The 25412-nt window shown below is 37.9% G+C and overlaps 1 protein-coding gene across 3 annotated transcripts in view; it reads right to left on the bottom strand.

Annotated features, from left to right (window-relative positions):
* Positions 1-25412, bottom strand: part of SLC39A12 (solute carrier family 39 member 12) — an 80823-nt gene that overhangs the window by 6851 nt on the left and 48560 nt on the right. The window lies entirely within an intron of this gene.

Below are 25412 nucleotides of genomic sequence, written 5' to 3'. Positions count from 1 at the left end.
AGTATGATTATGGATGAACATATGAACCATAATATCTCCTAGATACCAAATACCAGAGAGTCCTACAGAAAGTCTTTCCAAGAGCTACAAATATGAAATGCCAAAACTCAAACCACATCTAATTACAGCTTTCCACCTTCTCTTAATCTCCATACATGTATATATTTTTCCATCATTTTAGCCAGTAAATTTTGAAGGAAAATAAAGGTTCATATGAATCAATTTTCAAGAGTATTTATTTTATTTCTTTGTTAGAAATTTAAAATTTCTGGCAAGAGTTTGAATGCCACCATTTCCCTCCTGAATTGCAAAAACAAAAGAAAAATCCCGTCTTCCTCCAGGGCAGTTAAGTCCTGTTATTGGGCAATTTTACTGATCTTGATTTATACTCTAAGAGTAGAGGAGGGAAAATGATGAATAGAGCATATTAACAATGACGTAAAGGTACAGAGAAAAAGGAGGACATTTTAGCAAAGTGTCTTGCGCAGAGGTAGTGCTAAGATAAATTTTCTTCAGATTTCTGCCAGAAACTTGGAAACCTTAAAGTAGAGAAGTAACTTCCTTTCTTACCACTATGTTTCACAAGTTGTCCAACCCAGATCAGTAGATACAAAGAGTTGTTAGTCAAGTAGTTGTAATTTTCTGGAAATAAAAAATCTTTAGCTAAAGTGCATCCCTTTGGTCTGCTATTGTTGAGTTCTTTTTTCAATTGTGAATCAAGGCACAGGTAAGAAATGCCTTAAAATGAAGCCGAGTCCACAAACTATGACTTATCCACAGAGAATGGTCCCCACAAGTTGTTACCTAATTGAAAACTACTTATGATGGCTAACTGCTAAGTAGCATTTCTGAACATTTTAGAAAGTGACATTAAGAAAATGTTTTGGTGGGGCGCGGTGGCTCACACGTGTAATCCCAGCACTTTGAGAGGCTGAGGCGGGTGGATCACCTGAGGTCAGTAGTTTGAGACCAGCCTGACCAGTATGGTGAAATCCCATCTCTATGAAAAACACAAAAATTAGCCAGGCGTGGCGGCAGGTGCCTATAATCCCAGCTATTTGGGAGGCTGAGGCTGGAGGATTGCTTGAACCCGGGAGGTGGAGGTTGCAGTGAGCCAAGATCACACCACTGCACTCCAGCCTAGGTGACAGAGCAAGACTCCATCTCAAAAAAAAAAAAAAGAAAGAAAATGTTTTAAACTTGAGTCAATCCCTAAAACTGCATTCCTAGTCAAGTCGAAGCTTTAAAATAAATACTCATGAAGAAAATTAGGAGAACCATCAGGAAAGAAAGTAGACAAAATACCAGCATCTGGTCCTATGTGATAACTGTAAACTTGGGAGAACGTGTCACAAAGAAGGATGATCTATAACACATCCTCTGGAACTTGTATTTTGTCCCTCTTTCTTGTACATCTGAGTTTCAGACTCTCATGACAAGCAAAGGCTTCACTCTCCATTTCCATCGTAATCTGAAACTGGTTTCCTGTTGGCATCACTAAAGACCCATTATCAAATATTTCAACATTTACCTTTATTCATGATTCATAAATATACACACTGAAGAAGAAAGATCAGCCTCCAACGCTTCCAAGATAAAGATGTCAAAGAGCTTTCATTGATAAAATTTGCAATTCAAATATAGAAACAATATTCATTTACTGATGACATTTAGAGACGTCTCCCATGAAGGTAAGGTTGTACTTTAAGTATTTTTCTCTCTCAGGAATGCATAACTTCTGGCATTATGAACGTTTAGAAGTGATTTGCTTCTCCATTCATAAAGTTCACTTAACTGACGTATGACATCTGTTTCCAAGAGGGGTCCTAAAAGTCATTGTGCACACGGAGGCAGGTATATATTTGCATTTGATAAGCAGAACCATGTTTGTTTCTAAGAAATGTGATAAAGAAGAAAACTCAAAAACTTCTCCTGAGGGCATTCTAAATATGCTTAATTTCTGGAGGAACACACATTCTGTGGGAGTCGCTAACTCCAGCCCATTTGTAAATGGCTTAGTTTGTCCTTGCAGAAGGCAAGCATTTAAGAACAAAATGGAACTGATGGTGCAAGTCACCATTTGGCTTACAAATGAGCAATTGCCACTCTATCCTAACAAGTAAAGCTGATCAACTGAAAAATCAACAAGTCTTTTTAGATGCATCAGAGAAAGGTACACACTGTCTCAGACATTAGAGAGACAGCAGGTAGACTTAGACAATCACAACTTACCAGAGCAAAAGCCAAGTAGCAGAAACCTCTGCTAGAACCAGTCAGTGGAAGGTTAAGAAAATCTGACTGTAAAGAATGAATTGCTGAAAGCTCAGCCTGGACAACTCTGAGTTTAAAATTCCAGAAGACCCAATCATAGAAGGCCCCTAGATTTTGTGAGTTTTACCTCCAGGAGCTCCACAGGTTCTCACAGTGAAAACTGGAGAAAAATCTTCTTATACTTCTGGTAGGGGGAGAGGGAAAATAATCATTTTGAAATATACCAGAGCATTCTGCTCTTAACAAGATCTTCCCTCAGGAGAAACTGGTTAACCAGAGCCTAACTTGTTGGGGTTTTATCAAAGCCTAATCTACCTGTGGAAGGAAAATACCAAATTTTAGCCATTTCTAGCCATCCTGTCTTACTTGGGGGAAGAGATAATGAGAAACACTAATGAAGTTCATAGTCCAAGGCACAGGCTTACTAAAAGACTGAGATCTACCAAAGGACTATAGAGCCTTCCCCTTCCCATATGTATTCCTTAGTACCACATTACTAATGGCCTATTTAGCACAATTCTGTTCACTCAGTACAACATGTCTACCTTTCAAACTACAGGACATGTTAAAAGGCAAAAAACAGTTTAAAGAAACTGAACAACCATCAGAATCAAAATCAGATGTAATAGAAATGTTGAAATGATTGGACCAGGCGTTTTAAAATACTATGATTAGTATGTTAAGGAATTTAATAAAAAACGAGACAGTATTCAAAAACAGAAGGAAAATGTAAGCAGAAAAATGGAAATTATTAGAAAAATAAAAAATAAATGCTAGAGATTAAAAACACTGTAACAAAAATGAAGAATGTCTTTGACGAGCTAATTAGTAGATTAGACATGGTTAAAGAGAGAATCTTTGATCTTGAGGATTTTACAAAACAAACTTGAAAAACAGAAAGCCAAAGAGAAAAAAAGGACTGAAAAAAGAAAACTCTGAACAGAATATCCAAGAACTTTGGGACAACTGCAAAAGGCATAACATATTAGAAAGAGGAGAAAGAGGCAAAAACACCAGAAGGAATATTTGAAACAATACTGAGAATTTCTCCAAATTAATGTCAAATGCCAAATTATAAATATAGGAAGCTCAAAGAACATCAAGCAGGAGATATGCTTTAAAAAAACCCTATATCTATGCATATCATCTTTAAACTTCAGAAAACCTTGAAAGAAACCAGATGAAAAATATATCTCACCTTTAAAGAAGCAAAGATGAGAAGCATCTGACTTCTCGGAAACTGTGCAAGCAAGAACTTAAATATTTAACTAAATATTCAAGTGAACTAAAATATTTAAACTAAACTAAATATTTAAAATGTTAAGAGAAAAAAACCACCCACCTAAAAATCCTGCACCCTACTAAATTATATTTCAAAAGTGAAGGAGAAATAAAGACTCTCTCAGAAAACAAAAATAGAGGGAATTTGTTTGTTACCAGTAGCTATGCCTTATGAGAAATGTTAAAAATTCTTCAGAGAGAAGGGAAATGATACTGGTCAAAAACTTAGATCTACATAAAAAAGAATAGCACTTGAGAACGAATAAGGGAAAGTAAATTAAAACCTTTATTTTTCTTATTCTTAGTTGATCTAACAGATTACAGTTGTTAATAATTACAATATTGGATTCAATTATGTATGCTCATGTATAAGTGAAATGAATGAATATGTGATCCAAGAGACAGGAGGGAAGAATTAGAGATATTTTATACAAGGTACTTGCACTGCTTGTGAAGTAGCATATTATTTGAAAATAGACTTGGATTAGTTGTAAATGTATAGTGCAACTCTAGCACAACCACTAAAATAAATTTTAAAAGAAGCATGATTTATATGCTAAAAATAAGAGAAAATAGAACCATGTAAAATGCTTCATTAGAAACCAAAAGGCAAAAAAAAGTGGGAAAGACAAAGACAGCAACAGACAACAAAGGTAATGAATAATAAACAGTAACAAATATGGTAGATATTGATTCAACTAAGCAGTCACTATAACAATTATCTAAATATACCAATTAAAAGACAGAGATTATAAGAGTGCATCAAGAAACGAGACCCAACTACATGCCATCTATAAGAAACATGCTTTAAATAAAAAGAAAATATAGATTGTAAGTAAAGGGTTGGAGAAAGGTATATAAGTGGTTGTAGCGATCTTAAATTTTGGACTGAGCAGAGTTCAGAGCAAGGATAGTTATGAAGGATACATGGTGTATTACATAATGAAAAAACGATTTAATACTCCAGGAAAACATAAAATCCTTAATGTGTATGTATGTAACAAGACAGTATTAAAATATGTGAGACAAAAATGGATAGAACTACAAGGAAAAATAGATTTATTCACAACTAGATTTGAAGACTTTAGCATTCGTCCATCAGAAATGAACAGAGGGATTTTGGGTCAAGATGGCTCACTAGAAGTAGCTAGTTTGTGGTTCTCTGACAGAGAAGACATAGAGTGGCAAGTAAAGACTAGCTCCTCAACTAGATCATCCAGGAGAACATGTTTAGAATCATCAAGTAAGTAATGAGAGCCATTTAGAGTGGAGAAGAGTGAGAAAGGATAGCTGCCCACTAGGGATGAAGTGGAGCCAAGGCAGGGTCCCCACCAAGGGGAACATTAAGTGAGCAAGAGTGCCTGGGGACCCACACTTCTTCCATGGACCTTTGCAATCCTGGGCACAGGAGATCCCCCTGGCCTCCCCTCAGGTCCTCCAGACTGACATGGAGAGCTACATGGAGTCTGGGCAGAGCCGCTGTTCAGGCCCATGAGGAACCTCAAGGGCTTTAGATTCCTGAACACCATGGCACCAGCTGTCTTAGCTGCACCAAGAAGGGAAGCCAGGCTCTCTTGCAACCACAGTGCTGAGGAGCAGACAGACTACAGGCCTCACTTCCATCAACACCTTGCTGGGCAAAGCCAACTGACCTGGGACCCAGACACAGCCACCCCACCTCCACCTGGGCACTAGGGCCAGTAGCCACTCTGCATTTCTCTGGGATGCTGATCCCAGAGGTAACCAACAGGCCTGTCCTTTTTGACACTGCTGCAGCCCCCACCCCTACTGCCCTCAGGCTGCAGTTAGAGCAAAGAGACTAAGACTTGTAGGCCTCCAGTAAACCACAGTTGCCTTATGGAAAAGTGGTCAGACTGTTTTCCACACGGGTCCCTGTCTCTGCTACTCCTCACTGAGCAGCACCTCCTGACCTGGGTCTACAGCATAGCCTCCCTGCCCCAACCTGAGTACTTCAGTTGGTGGTGGCTCTGCATTTCTCTGGGGAGGAAATCCCAGAGACAACCCAGACTCTCAGCCATTGCTGCTACAGAGGAACTACCCTTGCTGCCCTTGGGCTGGAAGGAGAATAAAGACCCTGATCACTTTGCTCCTTTACCAGGCAGGGCCCCCAGATTGGGCTTGCAGTACAGCCACCCCACCCCAGTGAACATTCCCATTGGAAGTGGCTTTGTGTCTGTCCATCGTGGAGTTCCCAGAGGTAACTGACAGCCCCTCTGCCACTGCTGCAGCAGCAGAACCTTCCCTTACTAGTGCTACCTGGTCCTCTACCACCAGTCTGTGGAAGAACAAAATGACTGAGTGCTTTACTCGCTCCTCCAGCATAACCCAGCTGCCCTAGGAAGGAGAGGCCAGACTGTCTTCCCCATGAACCCTCTGACATCCCTGCTCTTTACCAGGCAGCTTGGGCTTGCAATTCAACCACTCCACACTGGGCTGATCATTCTAATTGACAGCAGTTCTATGCTTCTCTTGGGTGGAGCCCCAAGAGACAAGTGAAAGGGCCTCCGTCATTGCCACTGTCAATGTCCCCATCCCTGCTGCCCCCCAGCTGGGGAAGGAACAAAAAGCCTGAGCTTGCCCCAGGGCTGTGATGCACAGCCCCAGAGGGCCAAGCTGAGATCTGTGACAAGCACCCATGTAGGAGAGGAGCCTACATGCTCAGCACTGAGAAGGGGCATGGATGCAAACACAAGGAAATACAGAGGAACCAAGTGGCTAAGAGCCTGTCTACTGGTCATTACTCTTAAGCACCATATACTGGATTAGAGCCCAGATTTCAACACCAAAAATACTATGCTAATATAGACCTCTGTGAAACCAAGGACTAGAATTCAGCCACAAAAAAGGACCCTGCACAAAGCCTTGGCCCTCTGGAAACATCCAGAAATGAAGCTAACTGACCAGGCTCAAATTACACCACAGTTAAAGAAACATCAGCCCACACGGATGCAAACGAACCAGAACAAGAACCCTGGCAACTCTAAAATCAGGAGTGTCTCCTTACGTCCAGACTGCCATACTAGCTCCCCAGTAATGGCTGTTAACCAGAATGAAATGGCTGAAATGAAAGACCTAGAATTGAGAATCTGGATAGCAACAAAGATCATCGAGATTCAAGAGGAAGTTAAAACCCATTCCAAGAAATCTAAAGAATCCAGTAAAATGATTCAAGAGAATGAAAGATAAAATACCCATTTTAAGAAAGAATCAAAGTGAGCTGATAGAACTGAAAAACTCACTGTATAAATTTTGTAACACATTTGGAAGTATTAACAGCAGAATAGACCAAGATGAGGAAAGAATATCAGAGCTTGAAGAGTGGTTCTTCGAATTAACTCAGTCAGACAAAAATAAAGAAAAAAGAACTAAAAAAAAATAAACAAAATCTCTGAGAAAAATGGGATTATGTAAAGAGATAAAATCTATGACTCATTGGCATTCCTGAAAGACAGGGAGAAGAAGCAAGCAAATTGGAAAGCATATTTGAGGATACTGTGCATGAAAATTTCTTCAACCTTACTACAGGGGTTGACATTCAAATTCAGAAAATTCAGAGAAGAAAACCCTTGCAAGACACTATATAAGACAACCATCCCCAAGACACATAGTCATCAGATTCTTCAAGGTCAATGCAAAAGAAAATATATTAAAGGCAGCTAGAGAGAAGGGGCAGGTCACCTACGAAGGGAAACTCATCAGACTAACAGTAGATTTTTCAGCAGAAACACTACAAGCCAGAAGATGTTGGGGGCCTAATAAAGAATCCTTAAAGAAAAGAAATTTCAACCAAGAATTTCATATCCAGCAAAACTAAGCTTCATAAGTGAAGGAGAAATAAAATCCTTTACAGACAAGCAAATGCTAATGGAATTTGTAACTACCAGACCTAACTTACAAGAGGTCCTTAAGGAAGGGCTAAGCAGAAATGAAAGACCATTACCAGACACCACACAAACACACTCAAGTACATAGACTACTGACTCTATAAATCAAATACACAATGATGTCTACATAACAACCAGCTAACAACACGATGACAGGATCAAATCCATACATATCAATATTAACCTTGAACATAAACAGGCTAAACGTCCCACTTAAAAGGCACTGAGTGGTAAGCTGGATAAAGAAGCAAGACCTAAATGTATGCTTTCTTTGAAGAGACCCATCTCACATGCAAGAACACCCACAGACTCAAAGTAAAGGGATGGAGAAATATCTATTAAGAAACAGAAATCAGAAAAGAGCAGGGGCTGTTATTCTTAGCTTAGACAAAACAGACTTTAAGCCAACAATGATCAAAAATGACAAAAAAAAAAAAAAAAAAGGGCATTACATAATGATAAAAGGTTTGATTCAACAAGATGTAATTATCCAACCAATGGAACAGGTTAGAAAACACAGAAATAAAGCTGTACACTTAAAATGATCTGATCTTTGACAAAGCAGACAATAACAAGCAGGAAAGGACTCTATTCAATAAATGGTGCTGGGATGACTGGCTAACCACGTGCAGAAGATTGAAACTGGACCCCTTTCTTTCACCATATACAAAAATCAACTTGAGATGGATTAAAGACTTAAATGTAAAACCTAACACTACAAAAATTCTAGAAGAAAACCTAGCAAATACCATCCTGCATATCAGTCTTGGCAAAGATTTCATGACAGAGACTCCGAAAGCAATTGCGAAAAAATTCAAAAGTTGACAAGTGGGACCTCATTAAACTAAAGATCTTCTGCACAGCAAAATAAACTCTCAGCTGAGTAAACAGACAGCCTATAGGATGGGAAAAGTATTTGCAAACTATCAATCTAAGAAAGGTCTAATATCTAAAATCTATAAGAAACTTAAATAAATTAACAAGCAAGAAACAAATAGCCCCATTAAAAAATGAGCAAAGGACAGGAACAGACATATCTCAAAAGATGACGTACACATGGCCAACAAGCATATGAAAAAATGCTCTATATCACTAATCATTAGGGAAATGCAAATCAAAACCACAATGATACACCATCTCATACCCATTAGAATGGCAATTATTAAAAAGTTAAAAAACAGCAGATACTGGTGAGGTTGCAGAGAAAGAGAATGCTAATATACTGCTGGTGAAAATGTAAATTCGTTCAGCCACTGTGGAAAATAGTCTAGAGATTTCTTAAAGAAGTTAAAATAAAACTACCATTCAACCCAGCAATCCCATTACCGGCTATATATCCAATAGAATATAAATCATTCTACCATAAAGACACATGCACCCATATGTTCATCACAGCACTATACACAGTATCAAAGACATAGAATCAACCTAAATGCCTGACAGTGGTGGAGTGGATAAAGAAAATATGGTACAAATACACCATGAAATACTATACAGCCATAAAAAAGAAAGACTGCATCTTTTGTGGCAACATGGATGAAGCTAGTGGCCATTATCCTAAGTGAATTACAACAGGAACAGAAAACCAAATACCACATGTTCTCACTCATAAGTGGGAAATAAATACTGACACAAAGAAGGGTATAATAGATATTAGGGCTTACTTAAGGTGAAGGGTGAGGATTGTAAAACTACCTATTGGGTATTACGTTGATTGCCAAGGTGACAAAATTATCTGTATACCAAATCCCCACAATATGCACCTTACCCATGTAACATACTTGCACCTGTATCCCTTGAACCTAAAAAAAATTGGAAGATAAATAAATGAACAGATCTAGCAGGCAGAAAATCTGTAGACATAGTTGAATTCAGCAGGACATCAATCAATTGGACATAATTGACATCTATAGACTACTTTATCCAATAAGAGCAGATTGCAAATTCTTCCCCAGCTCATGTGGAACATTACCAAGATAGACCACATTCTGGGCTATAAGACTGACCTTAACAAATTTAAAATAATAGAAGTCATACAATTTCTATTCTTAGGTCATATGGATTAAACTAGAAATCAATAACAGAAAGATAGCTGGAAAATACCAAAAGAACCGGAGATTAAATAACATACCTCTAAATAACACATGAGTTAAGAAAGAAATCTCAAGAGAAAATAAAACAGTTTTGAATGAATGAAAATAAAAATAAAATTTATTAAAATTTGTGAGACAAGAGTGAAAGTGGTGCTCAAAGGGAAATTCAGAGCATTGGATTTCAGAAAAGAATCAGAAATTATATATATCAGAAAGCAATAAAGATCTAAACTCAATATTCAAAGCTTCCTTCTTAGGAAACTGGAAAAAGAAGAGCAAACTAAATCCAAAAGTAAGCAGAAGAAAATAATGAAAGAGCAGAAATCAATGAAATCAAAATCAGGTAATCAATATAGAAATTCAACAAAGCCAAATCTGGTTCATTGAAAAGATTAATAAAATAGATGAGCCTCTAGCTAAGCTAACAAAAAAAAAAAAAAAAAAAAAAAAAGGAGAGAAGATACAAAGTATTGATACTGGAAATCAAAGAGAGGATGTCACTACAGATTCTGTGAACATTCAAGGATCATAAAGAAATATCAGGAGCAAATCTATGTCCCCAAATTTGATAACATAGATGAAATGGACCAATTCCCTGAAAAACACAGTCAGCTAAAACCCACACAAGAAGGAATAGACAATCTGAATAGGCCTTTATCTATTAAAGAATTTGAATTAATAATCAATAACCTCCCCAAACAGAAATCACCAGGCCCAGATGGGCTCACCAATGAACGAAACACTTTAGGAAAAAATTTTACCAATTCTCTAAAATCTCTTTCAGAAAGCAGAAGTAGAAGGAATATTTCCTAACTCATTTTGTGAGACTAGCATTATGCTAAGAACAAAACCAGGCAAAGACATTACAAACAAAGAACACCAACAGATCAACCACAGAGCAATGCTTCTCAAAAATATAGACGCAAAAATGCTGAGCAAAGCATCAGCAAATCAAAACCAACAATGTACAAAAGGAATTATAACTACAATCAAGGGGGATTTATTCCAGGTATGCAAGGCTGATTCAACATTTGGAAATCAGTTAACATAATCTATCACATCAACAACTAAAGAAAAAAAATTACATGATCATATCAATAGGTGTAGGAAAAGAATTTGACAAAATCCAACATTCAGTCATGATAAAAACTCTCAGTAAACTAGGAATGAAGGTAATTTCCTCAACTTGATAAAGAACATTTACAAAAACCTATAGCTAACATATACCTAATGGTGAGAAACCAGAAGCTTTCCCAGTAAAATCAGAAGAAAGGCAAGGATGAGCCCTCTTACCGCTGCTTCTCAATATCATACTGGAAGTTCTGGCTAATGCAATAAGATAAGAAATGGAAATAAAAGACATGCAGATTAAAAACAAAGAAATAAGACTGCCTTTGTTCACAGATGACATGATAACTATAAAGAAAATCTAAAAGATTCAACAAAAAAGCTCCTAAAACTGATAGTCAAGTATAGCAAGATTGTAGAGTACATGGTTAATATTCAACAGTCAACTGCCTTTCTCTACATTGTCAGTGAACAGGTGAAATTTAAAGTTAAAAACCCATTACCATTTACATTTGCACTTCCAAAAATGAAACACCCAGTTATCAATCTAACAAAATGCCCAAGATGTATATTAGGAAAACTACCAAACTCTGACAAAGGATATCAAAAAACTAAATAAATGGAGAGGTATTCCATGTTCAAGGATAGGAAGACTGTATATCCTCAAGATGTCAGTTATTTCCAATTTGATGTATAGATTCAATTCAATCCAAATCAAAGTCCCAGCAAGTTATTTAATGGGTATCAACAAACGAATTTTAAAGTTTACATGGAGTGGAAGAAATCCATAGTAGCCAACTCAATATTAAAGACTGACACTGAAAAATATTGGAGAGCTGACACCACCTGACTTCAAGACTTACTACAATGTTACAGGAATCAAGACACTGCTGTGTTGCTAAAAAAAAATAGACAAATAGATCAATGGCATATAACAGAGAGTCCAGAAATAGGCCTATATAAATACAGTGAGCTGATCTTTGATAAAGGAGTAAACACAATAAAATGGAGCAATGGCCTCTTTTCAAAAAATGGTGCTGGAACAACCTGAAATCCACTTACAAAAAAGTGAGTCTAGACACAGTCTTATATTCTTCACAAAAAGGTGGATGGATCATGAGGTCAGGAGTTCGAGACCAGCCTGGCTAACACGGTGAAAGCCCGTCTCTACTAAAAATACAAAAATTAGCCGGGCTTGGAGGCATGCACCTGTAATCCCAGCTACTCAGGAGGCTGAGGCAGCAGAATTGCTTGAACCCAGGAGGCAGAGGTTGCAGTGAGCTGAGATTATGCCACTGCACCCCAGCCTGGGTGACAGAGCAAGACTCCGTCTCAAAAAGAAAAAATTAATTCACAATAAAGCATAGACCTGAATTAAAAATGCAAAACCATAAAAATCCTAGAAGATTATGATAAAAGAAATCTAGGTGACCTTAGGTATAGCAATGACTTTTCAGACAAGATGCTAAAGACATGATCTATGAAAGAAAGAATTCATAAGCTAGGCTTCATTAAAATTAAAATGTATTTTTAAAAATATATAAGTAGATAATTTATTTGGGCCAAGCTTCAGGATTGCGATCCAGGAGCATAGATTCAAGTTACCCTAAATATATACTCCCAAAATTAAAACCTCAGTTCGGTGAAAGACAATGTCAAGAGAATAAGAAGATAAGCCACAGAATGGGGAAAAACATTTGCAAAACATTATCTGATAAAGGCATCGTATCCAAAATAGACAAGAAACTTTTAAAAGATAATAGGAAAACAGACAATTTCCAATTAAAAATGGGAAGACCTGAGTAGAGACTCCCCAAAGAAGATGTATGATGGCAAGTAGTCATATAAAAAGATGCTTAGCATTTTATATTATTAGGGAATTGCAAATTACAACAACAATGAAATACCTCTATACACCTATTAGAATGGCCAAAACCCACAACACTGACAGCAACAAGTACTGGTAAGGATGTAGAGCAACTGGAACTCTCATTCATTGCTGATGGAAATGCCAAACGGTACAGCTACTTTGGAAGACAGTTTGGCAGCTTCTTACTTAACATACCCTTATCATATGATCCAGCAATCATATTTCTTGGCATTTCCTCAACAGATTTGAAAATGTTTGTTCACACGAAAACCTGCTCACGTGTATTTATAGCAGCTTAATCCATAATTACCAAAATTTGGAAGGAACCAAATTTGGATGTCCTGCAGTAGGTAAATGGATAAATGGTGATGCATCCAGACAGTGAAATATTATTCCGCACTAAAAAGAAATGAACTATCAAACTGTAAAAAGACAGAGGAAACTCAGATTTGTATTATGAAATGAAAGAAGCTAATTTGAAAAGGCAGCATACTGTATCATTACAGCTATATGACATTCTGAAAAAGGCAAAACCATGAAGACAGTAAAAAGAGTAGTGGTTGACAGGGATTTGGGGGAAGGAGGAATAAACATGCAGAAGACAGGGGACATTTAGGCAGTGCAACTATTCCGTATGATACAATGGTGGTTATGTGTCATCGTCCATTTGTCAAAACCCATAGAATGTATAAAACCAAGAGTGAAATCTAACATTAACTATGGACTTTGAGTGATAATGTGTTAAGGTATGTTCGTGAATTGTAACAGATGTATCATTGTGTTGCAGGATGTCTATCGTGGGGTGGTTGTGCATGTGTAGAGACAAGGGACTTAAAAATAAAGTTTAAAAAAAATCAATTTTTCAGTCACACTAGCCTCATTCAAGGCACAATAGCCACATGTAACTACTGGGCACCATTTGGATAGTGTAGGTAAAAAAAAAAAAAAGTTGATTATTTATCTTTAGAAGCACTCTTAACTAGAGTTACACATCCACTTTGAGAAGAATCATCATGATTATGATTCATTCTGTACTTTTTATGTCTCACCCATATAGTTCTGTTACTCTAAAAATTTGTTAAAAATAAAAAATAAGGAAAAACTGAAGCATATTTCAAGTTACTGGAGTGTTTGATGTCTAGGGCCCAACTAGACTGTGCTTTTTCACAGTCTTTTGTTGATATTCAGGACAAGATTTAGTCCAAGCACTTTCCACAATATTATACCACCAATACACCTAGATTTTTTTCCCAAATGTGATCACTATTATGAAGAGTCACTGGAACATCTCCCTAATATCAAACACAGAGAAAAAAATGAAAAAAGTATTTTGAGTATTCACTTATTCACATATTGAGAACAATGTTAATAAGGCATTCAGCTAATTTTTATCTCAATTTTTAGAGTCTTTTGATGATTATTGATAACATGTCAACTATAAATGGTTACAAAGAGACATGTAATAGTCTTTCCATTAAACAGATATATAGGTAGGTAGATTTAATACAGTTCTTAGTGGCACCCAAAAGTTTATACAGTTTTTGCCCAACCTAATAATCTGTATAATCCTTTATCCATGCAATATCTCCAAGAAAATTTACTGAAAAATTCATCTATGAGATCACAACTTGCTGAAAAATTGATAAGTTAGGAAGACTGTTTGGCCTTTATAAATCCAAAAAGTACATGAACTGGCTGAGTTCGTCTTTCTTCTCCCATACATCCTCTAGCCATCTTGCTAGTTGTAGTGCTTCACCATTAAGTCAATCACACTACTTTTTTACTTTTCTTCCAGATAGTTAGAAACATGAAACCACACACAGGTTGTCTCTTCACAGCTGTGATCATCATGACACTGAAACTATAGATGCATTAGATTTGTAAATCCATATTAGTCCTAACAAGCAAGCCAGTTTGTACCTGGCATTCACTATCACAAACTTTAAGGAAATACCAGAAAAGTTGCTCTAGTGACCAACAAAAACATTCATGTAAGGATTGATTTTGTCACACAGCACAAGGACTTAAAAAGACATGATCATTTCTAACATTGAAAGACAATAGAGATTTCCTTTATTTATTGTCATAAATGCATATTTCTCTATTCATACAACTTAAAATTGGAGAAGGGAAAACAGACCCTGAATGAGATAAATTTTGATTTCTGTTTCCAGTGGGTTTCAAAAACAAAACAAGAGAAAAGGGCTTATGTGATTGTTGGGGAATCCTTTTGACTTCTAAATGTGTCTTTAATGTACACATTTTTATGCATTATTGCATTATATTTTTAAAAATACTGCTTGTAGAACACATCTTCCTGTTAAATAATAATTTGTTAAGCAGTAGGTATATATTTTTTCACTCCCAAGATGTTAAAACAAAATCCAAATATATAAATTTAGCAAAGTTGAAAGACAAACACACAAAATTAGTTGCATTTATAAACACAAACAACGAACAATCCAAAAAAGAAATGAAAACAAATTTACTTACAATATCATCAAAAAGAAAAAAATACCTAGAAATAAAATTAACCAAGAAAGTGAAAGACTTGTACACTGAAAACTATAAAACATTGCTGAAAGAAATTAAAAACAAATAAATGGAAAGACATCTCATGTTCATGGATTGGAAAATTTAGTATTATTAAGATATCAATACTACTTAAAGTATAGACTAAAGGTAATCTCTAGCAAAATCCAATCACTTTTTAAAAAAAAAATAGAAAAATTAACCCTAAAATTCATATGAAATCTCAAAGGATCCTCAAACAGCCAAAACAATCTTGAAAACTAGTAAATCTGCAGATCTTACATTTCCTGATTTCAAAACTTAGTACAAAACTAGAATAATCAAATGAGTGTGGTACTGGCTACAGACAGACATATAGACCGAGAGAATAGAATAGAGAGCCCAGAAATAAAGTCCTGCACACGTGATCAATTGATTTTCAACAAGGGTGCCAAAACCATTCAATGGACAAAGGACAGTCCTTTCAACAGATGGTGCTGGGGAAACTGGATATACACATTCAAAAGAACATGGTGGCTCATACTACAGTCTCAACACTTTGGGAGGCCAAGTCAAGAGGATCACTTGAAGCCAAGAGTTCAAGACAAGCCTGGGCAACATAGTGACACCCCAAATCTACAAAAAAAATTTTTTTTTTAATTAGCTGGGCATGGTGGCATGTGCATATAGTTCCAGTTACTTGGGAGGTTGAGGTAGGAGAATCACTTGATCCTAGGAGATCAAGGCTACAGTGAGCTATGATCATGCCACTGCGCTGCAGCCTGGGCAACAGAGCAAGACTCTGTCTCTAATAATAATAATAATAATAATAACAACAATAATAAAGTTGGATGTTTACCTAACACCATATACAAAAATTAACTTAAATTGGATCAGACCCAAACATGATAGCTAAAACGCTAAAATTCTTAGATTGCTTTAACTGTTTAGGTTTTTAGCTTATTGTGATATATTTTGCTTATTGTAATGTGCTGATTAACTACTTATCTTTTTAACTTATTGTAATATCATTGTTTAGCTTTTTAGCTTATTATAATATAAAGATTATAGTATTACAATATTTTTAATAAAGCACCATTTAGGGTAGATCTAAGAACCTATGTGACAATAAGAGATGTCACTTGCTGCCTGGTAAATATTCATTGTCATTACTTTCCACTATAAAACATGAAATTCTGAGTTTTGTTTAGATCTCAAAGTCCCTGAGCGTAAACTCAGTTCTCATGTCCTCACGCTTCATTAAGAACTAAAAACTAATCAATTTTTGCGGGATTGAAGTCCCTTTTTTTGATTGAAGCTACTTAGGAGGCTGGAGTGCAGTGGTGTGATCTTGGCTCACTGCAACCTCCGCCTCCTGGGTTCAAGCGATTCTCCCGCCTCGGCCTCCTGAGAAGCTGGACTACAGGTGTGTGCCACCACGCCCAGCTATTTTGTGTTTTTAGTAGAGAAGCAGTTTCATTATGTTGGCCAGGATGGTCTCGATCTCTTCACCTTGTGATCCACCTGTCTCCGCCTCTCAAAGTGCTGGGATTACAGGTGTGAGCCACCGCGCCCAGCCGCCCTTTCAATAGACTGCAGGGTTTTCTACTTCTAACTTATTTGTGATAGTTTGCTGTAAACAAGACGGAGGGAAGTCTGGAGTGTCTTTCTTTTCATGAACCTGGCTGACCCTCTAATTGGACCTTGGTGGAGACGGTTACATATGCACAGAGATGAGCTTTTATCAGCCACAGAGTCTTAAAAAGACCCTCCAGGATTTCTCTTTCTACAACATTCTGGAGAATAAACATCTTCTCTGGAATGTTTGCTTACAAATACTATATCAATTCTTGCTTTTAACAATCTTCTGAGAGTTGAATCCAAATAAAAGTTTGGTTATGGCTATCTTGTGCTTTTCCTTTTTTTCATGGAATTCATTTTTTTGGTTGTCCCTTTTGACATCAATCAAAAGAGGGATGTTACACTATGTTCTATTTTAGAATCATATTTGATTAGTAATAGTAGAATCCTCAACACTCTGTTGACTCAAGAATTTCCTGAAATTGGGAGGTTCGTTCCCGCTGTTTTGAATTTAGGTCTTTTTCAACTAGTATTTATGTTCAATAAACAACTTAACATAGCTGTTTTAACCTTCCTTATTATTCACGAAAGCAAAGACCACAGCTCTCAGCTTATGTGGGACAGCCAACCTGGAGGCTTTTCTCAAGGTTATTTTAAAATCTTCAGCTTTAAAAATTGTATTTGCTGAATAATTCAAATGCAGAATCTTATATGTCTATCACTTCCCAATGGGATCTTCCCAAGGCAATTCATGAAGCAGTTTGCAGCAGAAGATAAATTAAATTTTTTTTGAAAACTGTGAGTTATAAGATAAAGAGCACATCACTGTCACACACAATTAGGAGAGACAAAGATGTTACCTGCTTTAAACTTGTATTTAACAATTCTCTTCTCCTTTTTTTCCTTAGGGGAAGTGATTCAGTTAGACAAATTCTTAGTGGTAAAGCTCAGCAAAGACAGACGTCAGCCAGCTTTAGTTCAGTTGAACAATGTGGGGGTTAGGATGCTGATCCCCGCACAGTTGAAAATTCATGTATAACTTTTGACTCTCCCAAAACTTAACTACTGATAGCTTCCTGTTGACCAGAAGCCTAACCAATAACACAATTAATACATATTTTATATGTTCTGTGTATTATATACAACATTCTTACAATAAAGTAAGCTAAGGAAAATAAAATGTTATTAAGAAAATCATAAGGGGGATGAGTGCAGGGGCTCATGCCTGTAATCCCAGCATTTTGGGAGGCTGAAGCAGGTGGATCACTTGAGGCCAGGAGTTCCAGACCAGCCTGGCCAACATGGCAAAACCCCGTCTCTACTAAAAACAGAAAAATCAGTGGGCATGGGGCACATGCTTACAATCCCAGCTATTCCGGAGGCTGAGGCAAGATAATTGTTTGAACCTGGGAGACAGAGGCTGCAGTAAGCCGAGATCGCACCACTCACTCCAGTCTGAGTGACAGAGTGAGATTGTCTCAAAAAAACAAAGGAGGGAAGGAAGGAAGGAAGGAAGGAAGGAAGGAAGGAAGGAAGGAAGGAAGGAAGGAAATACCTGGAGGGGGCACTTTGTATTATTTTGTTTTGGGAAAGAAAAGAAGAAAGAAAAGAGAAACAAAATGAAATGAAAAGGAAAGAAAATCATAAAGAAGTGAAAATACATGTACTATTCATTAAGCAGAAGTGGATAATCATATAGGTCTTCATCCTCATCTTCACATTGAAGGGACTGAGGAGGAGGAGGAGGAGAAAGAGGAAGGGTTGGTCTTGCTGTCTCAGGGGTGGAAGAGGTGGAAGAAAATCTAAGGGTAAGTGAACCCATGCAGTTCAAACCTATGTTGTTCTAGGGCCAACTGCATTTTTAAAATAACTGCTTTGGAAGATCTGTGTGTATGTGTGTGTATGATCTGAGAAATTAGAAGAAAAGAGGAATGAGGAGTAGAAAAATACCAACATTTCTGATGGTCAATTTCTTTTAATTACAGAGAGAATTCAGTCTTCACCAAAGTTGGCTTAACTTCTCATTTTCTCAGTAGACAATCTCTAAGTGTGGGGTTTGACTGATTTTTACAGAAAGAGAATAGAAGTCTTTCAAAATTGTTGGTAAGAATGATTCACCCTTCTTGCTTTTGTTAAGAAATAATTTTCAATGTTAAATTACATTAATTTTGCTGCCTGAAATGAGTTTTGAATACTTGCTATTTCTTTCTCAGTCAAAGGATATTTAAAATGATGCCAGTGGAACTCACTGATTTTAACTACAATATTTGTTGAAAACAAATACGTATATCAAGGTTACTTCATATGTCTTTTTCAAACAAACTCTCTTCCTGTGGGTGGATGTTTAACAGAATTACAGTTAGGTATTGCCAAACTTCAAAGAAAGGAAGACTTACTCATCCTTTGGATGGAGAAAGGATTCATTTACCAGACCCACCTTGGTAACTGTAGATCTTTGACTGAATTGCCTTGGAGTCTAGATTTCCTTGATAAAGACTCATTCAAACTCAATAAATTACAAGAAAAAGAAAGAAAAATGGGGAGGAGGGAATAGGATCAATATTCTAAAAGTCTAGGATTCTAGTTTAGTTTAATTTTATACTCATATGAAGAAGAAGAGAGGAGAAGCCTGGCTAGAAAGGTAAATGTTTGTCACTCAATTAATGTTTTTTTTTTGTTTTTACCCAATTCATGTTCTTGAAGCTGCTACATTTACTAACCTACAATAAGTGTAGAGAGGATGAACTATACTGATAATCCTATTTATTGACCGGATTTAATACTCAGGTTTGATTTTTGCATTTTTGGATATGTTTTAAAGGTAGAGGATCTTAAATTCATATTTAAAATACTTTCTATCCTGCCTTTCACATAAGGAAAATTATCTGGAAATTGTAAGTGCTCCAGGCAAAAGTCTGGCTGTGATATGACTTCTGGGAGACACTTCTCACAAGAGGGAAGATAAGTAAATTGCTCTAAGTGACTGCTTTTTATTCTTGAGGTTCCTGGCCCCCCCAACCCCCCACCCGCACAGTTATTAGATAAGTAAAATAAGGTTGAAGAAACATAAGGGATAGTCTTGGAGAGGAAATGAAGTTTTAAAGAGCATCCAAAAAAAGGGAGGGTTGGGGGAAGAGATCTAGAACCCTATATGGTGAGGGAGGTTGATGGGGGAAGTGGGTTTGAAATTGGGTATTTCCCCTATTCCAACTCATTTGCCTTGGATACACCTGGAGGGGCACCTGGGCTTTGTTTTATTTTGTTTTGGCATGAATTGGACAGGTACTTCCTTCCCCATTAGCTCCCTCCCTAAGTTACAGCTCCTCCACCAGCCTGGGTTCTATCAGTGTACTAAATTGGGCAGTTGTCCAGCTCCCCCCATTGCAGGGACATCTCTGGTTACATCTACAGTGACAGTCCCTTGAGGTTTCTATAGTCCTGTTGCTATGGAAACACCATTTTGGCAGGATCTAAAAACCTTAAGAAAAATGCCTAAAGGTTTGAAACTTTGCTTCAGATCCAAAATAAACCTTCCTTTGGCATAACCCATTTATGTTTTTTTTAAATTAACTAATTTATACTTTAAATAACAAATTATATTAGCTAAAAATATAGTCTCTCTTATCCAAACTGCTGGAAAAAAACAATACTTCGAGGGCTTTTTTTTCTAGTTGTGCCATTTTTATAAACTTTAGAGAAGCTGGATTTAAGAAATCCTCTAGATTTCCAATTCTGAGAATTTTCTTAGAAGGAACGTTCAGCTCTCAGACAAAATGAGATGCTCTTACACAGCAGCAAGAAAGTAAAGAGAAAATTAAATGCAAAGTAAGAAGGAAGGAAATAACAGAGATTAGGGCAGAAACAGTACAAAATTATAAAGCAATTGATAGATAGGTGTTGCTAGTTTTTTCTCTTGGGGAATTTATGCTCCCTGTTCCTGTAAACTCAGGTACTGTCAGACCACAGATCCCTGTTCCCGGGGAGCATGCACCAGGGAATACAGGAAAGCGGTGGTCCACAACCTTTTTGGCACCAGGGACCGGTTTCAAGGAAGACAATTTTTCCATGGACCGAGGGTCGGAAGTGAGGGGGATGGTTTCAGGATGATTCAAGCCCATTACATTGGTTGTGTACTTTATTTATATTATTATTACATTGTAATATATAGTGAAATAATTATGCAACTCACCATAATATAGAATCAATGGGGGCCCTGAGCTTGTTTTCCTGCAACTAGTCGGCCCTATCTGGGGTTGATGGGAGACAGTGACCAATCATCAGGCATTAGATTCTCATAAGTAGCGTGCAACCTGGATCTGTCACATGTGCAGTTTACAAGGTTCATGCCCCTGTGAGAACCTAATGCCCCCGCTGATCTGACAGAAGGCAGAGCTCAGGTGAGCAATGCAGAGCGGCTGTAAGTAGGGATGAAGGTTTGTTTGCTCACCTGCTGCTCACCTCCTACTGTGTGGCCTGGTTCCTAACAGGACCAGGGGTTGAGAACTCCAGCAATAAAGTTTCCAGTGAACTTGAAACTATCACTACCACCTGCTCATTTGGGGCTCCCTATATTAATGGATCAACCAACAGTGAAGAAAGTTACTCTAATGGTAAGAGCAATTGTTAGTGATTATGTCAGATGCATGTGAACAAGAGCAATCCATCTTGAATAGGAGCTGGGTAAAATGAGGCTGAGACCTGCTGGGCTGCATTCCCAGACAGTTAAGGCATTCTACATTACAGGATGAGATAGGAGGTCAGCACAAGATACAGGTCATAAAGACCTTGCTGACAAAACAAGTAGCAGTAAGGAAGCCAGCAAAATCCCACCAAAACCGAGATGGCGATGAGAGTGACTTCTGGTCGTCCTCACTTCTACCCTCCCGTCAGTGCCTTGACAGCTTACAAATGCTATGGCAATATCAGGACATTGCCCCAGATGGTCGAAAAAGGGGAGGCATGAATAATCCACCCCTAGTTTGGCATATCATCAAGAAATAACCATGAAAATGGGCAACCAACAGCCCTTGGGGCAGCTCTATGGAGTAGCCGTTCTTTTATCCCTTTACTTTCTTCCTAAACTTGCTTTTTCTTTGCACTGTGGACTGTCCCTCAATTCTTTCTTGCACAAGATCCAAGAACCCTCTCTTGGGGTCTGGATTAGGACCCCTTTCCTGTAATAATTACCTTGAGGAGTTAGGGGTGCTGTTGCGTGGTGAGAAGAGAAGGAACACAGCTAGAAATTCAGATTTCTTGGAGCGTCTCTTGGTGCTTCTTGATGCCTGGTAACAATGGTCACCAGGCAACTAGAGGATACACAGCCTAACAAGGACAAAGCAGTGAACATTCAGACCCTTCAGTGAAGACCTAAGTTGCCTCTCCCAGGAGAACAATGTAGATCAACCCAAGCAAGTGCTGCTTGGAGCTCTGGAGGATCAGGATTGGATGCTGGAGAGCAGAGATGATGAATATCAACTATGGCCTCAGGGCCAGCAGGGTTTGGAGCTTCTCCCACTTATTATTTTGTATTAAGTCTTTGTGGTATTTTGGCTGGCTATCACCATGAAGGGACTTGGGGAGACATGGGTGTTAAGAGGAAAGGAGGGCATTTGAGGAGTGGAAGGGGTCAACCGTTGATAGACATCACACGTGTGCTATTTCAGATGCACTCATTCCCATCTCTGACCCCAATCACTGCTGCAGAGACCCATTCCAAGGAGGTGTTGATTGGTTTTGCAGAGTCTTGCTTCTGGTCTACACGGCATTCCTCTTTCTCCTGCCCTGGGCTTCTTTGATGTGAGGGCTTGAGCCCCTTTACGGGAATGCTCTTAGTACTCCAGTGTGTATAACCTGGAAGTGGAGATGGCGAGGTAATGCTGGCGGGGCCAGTGTTGAACACAGGGACAAGAGCCTGTACATAAAGCCTCTTCCTTTCCCAGGTAAACTATTCTGAGATATATTTCTTGAGCCTCATGAGAAGGTCCTGTGTGATCGTGTTCCCATAGTCCTGGTCAACTTAAAAAAAACACAGATGGTATTGACTTTTCTTCCTTCTCTGTTTCAGTTCGCCGGCCCTTCACTTCTGCTCCCTGGGATCACCTCCCAGATGAATTGCTTTCACCCTGTCCTTTGTCTTCCCAGCTGCTTTGAAGGAAACCCAGTCTAGGACACTGATCTTCATAACAGAGCATTAATTTCCTCTGGCCACCCAGAGCGGCATTCATTCTTAACTTCCTTTAGACATGCTTCAATGCAATTTGGAGTTAGTGTGCTTGAATAAGCCAATTCTACTTTGGAGAATTAAGGCTGGCACTTTTCCCTGCAGAGGACTTTCTTCTTTGCTGACCTCATTGCTAATGGCCTCATTTATGTCTCTAGTTCTTGTTCTCTGGGGGCTTTGAAATAACACACCCAATTTCTTTAAAACAAACAAACAAAGATCTAGCTAGTCTTTTGACATTAACCTTGTTCAGAAGGTGCCTGGTTAATATCCAGGATTTAGCAATTAACTAGTATATTCTATCTAGTATTCCGCTTTACCCTTTTGTTGCTGCATTTATTTTATTTGCTGTTTCACAGAGTCTTTGCAACCTTGTTTTCTTCCCTTTAAATGACCGACTATTTTCTTTGGCATGGCCCCAGAGAACAGTAACAGTTAAACTTATTGCTATGTGAAAGTGCTGCGTTTGTTTAGAAGTTGCTCTGAAGGCCGTGAGAGCAAGCGACCTGGATGATAGGAAGTAGCCCCGGGAAACTCACAAGTTTTTTTTTTCCTGTCTTTCTGCCAGGATGCTGGTTTTTCCTTGGCTAATAGTCATTTGCAATAGGGTCAAGATTTATGCCAGTTGGAATCTCACAGGATATCAGTCACATTGCTCTCTTATAAGCAATTGCTTACCCTTATAAGAAAAGGAGCAGGAACATTGAAAGGAAAATGACATATTTAGCTTAGGGTTCTGCATGACAAATGGCTCTTGATAACCTTCCCAGGTCAATTCTGGGAGAGTAGACAAAAGCAAAGAAAGCAAATCGACTACAGACATTGACATTCATCTACTCAAAGAGAGAACCAGTCTGTGTGAAAAACAGAGTAAACTTCAAAAGAATCCAGCAATTGCCCTGAACTGAGCCATAAAGAGAAATTAGAAATCGAAAGTTGAAAATTAGGAAGCTCAAGAGCGAATCTGAGGACTGATGTGTTCCACACATTACCTTCAAGAGTGTTTAGTTTAAACAAAGGATAGCTCACATCATTAAATGGTGAGTGACTGTGGTTTCAAAGTCACAAAAAAACTGTAAATACAGATTTCTCAAGTTGAAAGAATCGCAGGATTCCGTAACATTGACCTCAGGTTGGGGGATAGGTTCAGAAAAAGGGGTAAAATTTGCTCCGCTTTATTTTATTTTTTTAAGTTCCTGGGTACATATGTAGGTTTGTTACATAGGTAAACGTGTGCCATAGTGGTTTGCTGCACCTATCAACCCATCACCTAGATATGAAGCCCGGCATGCATTGGCTCCTTACCCTAATGCTCTCCCCACCCCTACCCTCCCCCGACAGGCCCCAGTGTGTGTTGTTCCCGTCCCTGTGTCCACATGTTCTCATCGTTCAGCTCCCACTTATAAGTGAGAACATGCAGTGTTTGGTTTTCTCTTCCTGCATTAGTTTGCTGGGGATAATGGCTGCTAGCTTCATCCATGTCCCTGCAAAGGACACGATCCCATTCCTTCTTATGACTGCATATTATTCCATGGTGCATATGTATCACATTTGCTTTATCTAGTCCATCACTGATGGGCATTGGGGTTTATTCCATGCCTTTGCTATTGTGTATAGTGCTGCATATATCTTTATAATAGAATGATTTATATTCCTTTGGATATATACCCAGTAATGGGATTGCTGGGTCAAAATTTGCTCCACTTTTCACCTTATTATCAAAATTAGAATGTTCTCAGAGCACCACAAATAATATATAAGAACATTTCTAAATATGGAAGGACATTTGGTGTTTACCTCATCTGCATGCATCTCATAAGAGTTAAGAAAAACCACCGGAAACTCAGAAGCCTTAGAGTGGGGTTTAAAAATGGCAGGGTTTGCTTTGAGAATCCCCTGATTAAGACTTACTTCAACAACGCACTGCTATTCTGGTTGTATTAGCACAGGTTTCTGCCTCCTATATTTTTTTCCTTATGAAACATTTCTTTTACTTCCAGGACAATGGTTGGATTCTGCTTCACTAGTAGTCCATCTCAATGAATCGGTTCCACATATTGCCTTCAAGATTAATTTACTTTTTCTTCTCCGGGACACAGGTAATAACATATCTGACTTTTATTCAGCTTGATTTCAGCCTTAAATCCTTCTTTGGTTATTTTATTTCATTTTTATTTGCCATATTCCAACCCATGAGAAGGGATAATCAATATGATTTTACCTTAAGATATTTTTAAAGTTGTAAACAAGCCCAATAGGGAGTGACCTTCAAAAAGACTTTTGTCTTATGGAGACCAGAATTTAAGAAGCAAGACAATGTGAAATTTCCCAGGTTCAATTCCCTCACCAGGTTATACAGAAACACAACCAATGACTGAGTTATCATTAGGGTCAACAAGGACCTCTATAGGAAACATAGGTTGCAATTTTAGAGACCAAATACTATAAAAATCTTTCTTTCTCATTTCATCAGTGCAATGGCCCTTTGGCAATTAAAACTTAAAAGACGTAATCATTATTTTAAAAAATACGTTTGGTTAATTAAGTCAGTGATTTAATTCAATGACAAATTCAGTTGAATTATTTTCCATTGTGTAAATAAAATAACTGGC

This window comes from Macaca thibetana, chromosome 9 (genome assembly GCF_024542745.1).
Source record: "Macaca thibetana thibetana isolate TM-01 chromosome 9, ASM2454274v1, whole genome shotgun sequence".
NCBI lineage: Eukaryota > Metazoa > Chordata > Mammalia > Primates > Cercopithecidae > Macaca > Macaca thibetana.
Note: the sequence above shows the minus strand (reverse complement) of the source record. Positions and strands in the feature narration are given on the sequence as shown.